This window comes from Bos indicus x Bos taurus, chromosome 5 (genome assembly GCF_003369695.1).
Source record: "Bos indicus x Bos taurus breed Angus x Brahman F1 hybrid chromosome 5, Bos_hybrid_MaternalHap_v2.0, whole genome shotgun sequence".
NCBI lineage: Eukaryota > Metazoa > Chordata > Mammalia > Artiodactyla > Bovidae > Bos > Bos indicus x Bos taurus.
This window is the reverse complement of record NC_040080.1, coordinates 63953231-63959961: the sequence shown is the minus strand read 5'-3', so window position 1 is coordinate 63959961 and position 6731 is coordinate 63953231. Positions and strand designations below refer to the sequence as shown.

Sequence of the window (6731 nt, the reverse complement as noted above, 5' to 3'; positions counted from 1 at the left end):
TGACCGAGGCCGGGCTGTGGAAGGCGGGCTTGGGGATCCAGCGGGCGGGGCGAGGTCGCTCCGTGCCGCCCACGCCGGATGCACAGCCGGCCTTCTCCGCGCCCACGTACCCACGTGAGCGCCCAGCCGGCGACATTCTTACTCCCACTCCCCCTTCCCCTCCGAGAGGAGAGCGGAGTTTCACAACCACGCACAGGTACACAAAGACACCGAGCAGCGCAAAGGACGGGCACACGCGTCTAAACAGCTCTGCGGACGCCTGCTGCCCACACTCGAACCTCGCGGTGCTGTACTTGTGAACGTTAGGAGTGAGCCGGGAAAAGTTGTTGGAGACTCGGGGTGCGCGTCTCCTTTCGTGCGTCTGACTCCCATAGAGAGTGCGCTTAAGGCAGGTCTGTGAGCGTGGGGCTCCGCAGGAGTCTTTTCCATCTCCAAACGCTCTTTCCCAGCCCCTAAAGGAGCTGTTTGAAGAGGCAGTTCTCGGAAACCCAGGCGCCCTTCCATCCCGGCCTGGAGTCCACGTCCAAGTTTGGGAAACAGGAATGGGCGGGGCTTGTTAGAAGCTACCACTTAGACGCGCGTCGATTACAGTCGCGACGGGTTTTGTTAGCGCTTAGGTCAGGCAGGCATGGGAGGGGTACCCCGCCTTCCTCTACTCTTCGCACCCTATTTGTTGAGGATGGGGACCTGTTCCTGGGAAACTGTTGTGGTAGCCCTGGCAGAGGGAGGATACCCTTTCTAGGGACGTCTGTTAGGGCACTTGGTCCGCAAGAGTCCAGAGTTAGATGGGCACCACGCCGAGTATGTCCAACGTGGCTCCCTACCGAGGAATAAGAGGGAGGAGCTCCTTCGAGGAGCCTACCCCTCTCCGAAACCCACTCCCTACCCCCTTTGTTTCTCCCAGCTCCATCTGGTTCCCATTACACTCCCGCCCACGGCTGGGAGGGCGGACAGGCGGGGGCTCTGAGCGCCCGGCCCTGCGGCTCTATGCCCCGAGGAAATGCAGGAGGGTGGGGGGAGGCGGCGGGAAGCGAGCTGGCTGGCCAGAAGCAAGGTTCCCCCTAGTCCAAAACCTCGGCCCCGCCCACCCTTCTGCACTTCTGAGTGGCTCGGGGCGGCCTGGAGTGGGTGGCGTGGGCCAGGGCTGGTTCTACATTCCGGCCTGGCGAGGGGACCTTTCGGCCGTTAGTGGAGGGCCGGAGAGGAGGGGTGGGGGTGCATCGCATCACCGGGGGGAATTTCGGTAGCCAAGATTCTCTTCTCCATTCCATAAAGCTACAAACACGGGGGTAGGGCGTGATAGGAACGAGCTGAGTCCTCCGTCCGGCAACTGGAGGGCGCGGCGACACGAGGTACCTCCGGGGTCATCCCCGACCCCCCTTAGGTGTGTGGGCGCCCCTCCCCCATTCCCCTCTCCGGTTATTTTAGAGCCTGGGCTGCCAGCGGCTGGCCCCGGGTTTCCACGTGCCTCCTCCCTCCCTCTGCCCACGCTCCCCGTGACGCACATCCTCCGCCCACGCAGCCTCTGCTCAAGGCGCCCCCCTCCCTCCCACCCGGTCCCCCTTGGGCCGGTGCCGAGCCCGGGGATCTGGGGGGAGTCGCGGGCCAGCCAGGGAAGAGGGTGGAATAGGGCGTGAAGCAAGGGGGCGGTAACCGACTGGGCGCTCGGCCTTGGGTCCCGGCCCAGGAAAGGGAACGCGGAAGGGACCTGGTCCTGGGGCCGGTACTAGGCCAGAGAGGGAAGAGGGGAGAAAAACCCCGCACACTGGGCCAGCCCATACCCCTCGGGGTCAGAAGAAATCTGTTTGGGTGCGAACGTGTGTTTGAGAGTGAAACTCCCGAGTGTTTGTATCTTTGTTTCTCAGGGTTGTCGTGAGGTTCAAGTGAGAGTGTATATGAAAACTGTAAATTGTGAAATGCTCAGAAGCAAATTTAAGACGTTATTCCCAGTTTGTACTTCTGTACCCCGAGGTTGTGTATCTATACGTTTCTTTACATCTACTTGTGTGTCTGTGTCTCTAGGTTTGTGAGCCCCTCTGCGTGGATTTAAAAATATGTACATTTTAAAAACCATTGACTTGTCAAGCCCCGCCAGAGGCCCAGACTCCCCCGCAGCCGGAGCTGCTGAGATGTCTGTTCTTCGCTTCCCTCCCACTCCTACCACCTCCAACTCCCCTCCTCCTCCCTTCCGTTGAGAACAAGGAATTTCCAGCCCTTAGCAAATGGAGAGAGAAAGAGACCAAGATTAAGAGAAACTACGGAAAAACAACAAAGACAAGAGACAGGTGAGGGGTGATTGACAAAGAGGTGCATCAAATTAAAAAAAAAATTAATTTCTTCTCTTTTTCTCCTTGATATAGGACTTCCCTGGTGGCTCAGACGGTAAAACGTCTGCCTACAATGCAGGAGACCTGGGTTCAATCCCTGGGTCGAGAAGATCTCCTGGAGAAGGAAATGGCAACCCACTCCAGTATTCTTGCCTGGAAAATCCCATGGACGGAGGAGCCTGGCAGGCTACAGTCCATGGGGTCACAAAGAGTCGGACATGACTGAGGGACTTCACTTTCACTTTTCTCCTTGAGCCCCGTTTTCCCCAGGGTGGATCAAGCCCGCTTCTCTACTGGGCTCACCTGCTTACCCCCTCCTTCCAGGGCGGTGTTCTCAGAGGGACACAGAGCTGAGCAGCGGGTCCCATTTAATCAAGGATTAGTTTAATGCTACACTGATCTCTTCCAGGAAGGGAAACTATCCTCTGTCGCAATTTTCCAAGAACAGAGGAAAGGATTAGAAAGTGGGTGGAAGAGGAGTGAGGAAATTGCTAACCAGAAGGATTGTCATTACTAGGCACGAGTAGATTTGCATCTAGCAGATTGCCCTGGTCACCAACAACCGTCCCCCAAGTTTTCACCAGGGCAAATGCAGCACAAATGTCACCTTCCTGGTCCCTGTCCTTCCTGCAACTCCTCTAGGCAGAATTAATTCCTCCCATCCCTCAGTGACCGCCCCCAGCCCCTCAAGGCTCTTTGTACATGTTTCAATTATAGTTAATTGTTTGCACCTCTAGCCTAGGACTTCTGATCTGGTATCTGGTGGGTCCTCTGAAATGAGTGAGTTGGTGATGCTATTTCTAGGCCTGAACAGCTTTGAAAAGGGCAATTGACCCAGAGGGGGCTGAACCTGGGCAGAATTGTTCAAGTGGTGACAATTGTTTTCCATGTCTCCTTCCTTTTTAAAGTTGCCAGTGAGTCTCACAAGTCTGGCTCCTTGGCCTTCTAATGTTTGCTATTTTGGTAAATTAATTCATACCCAGGTGCTAAAGGTAAAGTCTGAAGTCCTTGCTGGTAACAGAAAAATATGTTAGAATTGTAGTTGAAGTGTTGTCCTTCAATTTAGTCATCTCACCAGAGATGCTTCACCCTCAAAGACAAACCTGATTTCTGTGTTTAAGGAGCCACATAGGTAACAGGGGAGGTAGACACATAAACAATTACAATATAGTGCAATAATAGGGCTACAAACAGTGATAGAGGCATGGGGCAGGTGATATCTTCTGCTTGGGGTTGTGAGGGGCTGGTTGAGAAAGGCATCCAAAGGAGGTGATGATGCAGCCTAGAATTTTGAAGTATAAATAGATTTCCAGGAAGAAGGGAGAATCAAGTCATAGAAAACAGAGTTTAAATTTACATGGAAGTATGAAACAGAATGATACATTGGAGAAATTAGAGATTGTTCATTATTGCTGGATGGGGGTTGCTGGTGAGATTAAAAAGGAGCCCTGGGAGGTGTACAAGGCCATTTCATTTAGGATATTCTAGACCAGAGCTTCTCAACCTATAGTAAAGGACAAGTTTTTAAAAAATTATTTATCTATATATTTTGTGCTGGGTCTTCATTGCTGCATACGCTTTTCTCTAGTTGTGAAGAGCAGAGACTACTCTCTAGTTGCGGTACTTGGGCTTCTTATTGCAGTGGCTTCTCTTGTTTCGGAGCACAGGCTCTGGAGCGCAGGTTCAATAGTTGTGGTGCACCAGCTTGCTGCTCCACGGCATGTGGGATCTTCCCAGACCAGGCGTCAAACCCATGGCTCCTGCATTGGCAGGTGGATTCTTGACTACTAAGCCACCGGGTAAGCCCAGGACCAATTTTTAAAGCAATTTACAATCATTGTAGAGTGCACTACTCTATAAAAAACACTAACAATGAATTATTTTTTAAAAATCCCCATTTTATTAGATTCAATAAATATAAAATTTTGCTGTTAAATTGCTATAGAAGTTTCTAAATGCCTACACTTTATTTCTGAAATTGTTTCATTGCAGAGTGGTAACAAACTTTGGACAAGATGGTTGGATGGCATCACCGACTCAATGGTCATGAATTTGAACAAGCTCCAGGACATGCTGAAGGACAGGGAAGCCTGGCGTGCTGCAGTTCATGGGGGTCACAAAGAGTTGGATATGACTGAGCGACTGAACAACAAAAATAACAACAAACTTTGAGTGGCACTGTTGTAGTTAAAATTTGTTTCTTTTATTTAAGTGATAAGCATATGAGGTGCTCTGTGAGCACAGAGGATGGCCTTGTTTGTGTTTTTATTTATTTGGCTGTGTTGGGTCTTGGTTGCAGCACTCGGGATCTTCATTGCATCATAGGGGATCTTTCATTCTGGGGCATGAACTCTCTAGTTGTGGCTTATGGGCTAAGCTGCTCTGTGGCATGTAGGATCTTAGTTCCTCAACCAGGCATCAAACCTGCGTCCCCGGTATTGCAAGGTGGATTCTTAACCACTAGACCACCAGGAAAGTCCCAAAATTTGTTTCTATACATCTGTATTTAGGTGATATTAGGACTACGGGCCATAAAGTATCACAGGAGATGCCATGGAACCATAAAGACTGTAACATGGGAGTGACATGGTCAGATCTGTATTTAGGAGTGGTATGGAGAAAAGGTTTTATGGAAGTTAAAAGTGCAGAGAGGCCAACTTGAAGGAAACAAAAGTGCTCTGAGAGAGATGGCAAGGTGCTAGACTAAATCACTGACGCTGGAGATGGAGAGGAAAGGACAGATTTAAAAGATAGTCATCAGGGCTTCCCTAGTGGCTCAGAGGTAGAGAATCCACCTGCCAATGCAGGAACCATGGGTTCTATCACTGATCCACGTGCTGCAGGGCAACTAACCTTGTGCTGCAACTATTGAGCCTGTGTTGAAGAGCCCAGGAGCCACAACTACTGAAGCCCCCGTGCCTAGAGGCCGTGCTTTACAAGAGAAGCCACTGCAAGAAGCCTACACACAGCAACTAGAGCGTATCTCCTGTTCACTGCAACTGGAGAAAAGTCCATACAGCAGTGAAGACCCAGCATAGTGAAAAGTCAAAAATAAATAGGTAATTATTTTTCAAAAAAAAAACTAAAAAAAGATCATCGGGTAATATGAATAGAACTTGATGACTGGCTAAAGGGTTGGGGGAAGAGAAGAGTTTAGAGTAACTGTCAGGCTTCTAGCTTGGGTGACTGGATAGAATGGAGCATCATCATCAGATAGTCACCATCTGCAGTCTTTTACCTAAGTTAAGAAAGTTATGAAAAAAAGTTATGAAAACCAAAAATTTTCATATCTCTTTTGACTACGAAACCTAATCTGACTTGAACTTACTTTGTGGCGGACCTCCTAGCTTATCAAGGCTGTATATTGTCATCTTGCTTATTTAATTTACATGTGGAGTACATCATGTGAAATGCTGGACTGAATGAGGCACAAGCTGGAATCAAGATTACAGGGAGAAATATCAATAACCTCAGATAAGCAGATGATACCACTCTTATGGCAGAAATCAAAGAGGAACTAAGGAGCCTCTTGAAAGTGAAAGAGGAGAGTGAAATAGCTTATTAATACATAAGGTTATTTATAGTTTCATTTATGCCACTTTCATTTATACCAATGTGAATATTCATCTTTCATTGCAGAAACATTCGTTTATGAGGTACTGTCCCAGACCCCACTGAGATTGCTGTCTTATTTATTGCATATGCACCATATTACATTTTAAAATCCAAAAAAATTCTGAAACACATTTATGATCCAGATTTCCTGCCCCATTTACTCATCAGCGTTGGCCTGAGTTTTTTTGGCTATTTGCATAAATCAGATCCACCTGCAGATAATGAATATTCATTGAAGTGTGTGCTATAGACTCTGAAGATGATTCTCAAAGTGTTTTGAGCAGTGTTCATATTATTAAAACAAGGCTAAAAGCTTCTTGAGTACCTGGAAGTGACGGAACTCATTTAGATGATAAGGTTTCATGTGTTTATGGACAACCAGTTTTATTACTGTACACTGCATTTACATATTTTAACAGTCAGTGGTGGGAATTCTCTGGAGGTCCAGTGGTTAGCACTCATTGCTTTTACTGCCAGATCTGGGTTCAATCCCTGGTGGGCGATTGAAAAAAAAAAAAAGTAAATGATCCTCTGGAATTAGTTGCCCTGTTCTCTGGCCTTTGTTCAAAACCAAAGAGCAAGTTCTGAATGCTGAGAATTTGGGACCTGGTAGAAAATGAAGTGTGTTTGTGTGTTGAGGGGTGTAGGTGTATAAATTATTTTTTAAAAGTTTTAGACTTACAGAAAAATTGAGAAGATAGTACAGAGTTGTCCTGTACTCCCCATCCAGTTTCTACTGTTATGATCTTAACATTAGTACTGTGTGTTTACCACCATTAATGAACCAGC

General features: G+C 48.2%; 1 long non-coding RNA gene across 5 annotated transcripts; it reads left to right on the top strand.

The window, feature by feature from the left end:
* The first annotated feature begins 202 nt into the window (after window positions 1–202).
* On the top strand, window positions 203–4412 carry LOC113892861. Of its 5 annotated transcripts, none has more exons than XR_003511150.1 (3): window positions 203–339; window positions 2023–2285; window positions 4320–4412. It is a non-coding gene; the product is annotated as an uncharacterized LOC113892861 (long non-coding RNA). The 5 variants fall into 5 exon arrangements; XR_003511149.1 differs by having other exon boundaries at window positions 203–392; XR_003511147.1 differs by lacking the exon at window positions 203–339 and adding an exon at window positions 428–1384.
* Window positions 4413–6731: the final 2319 nt, after the last annotated feature.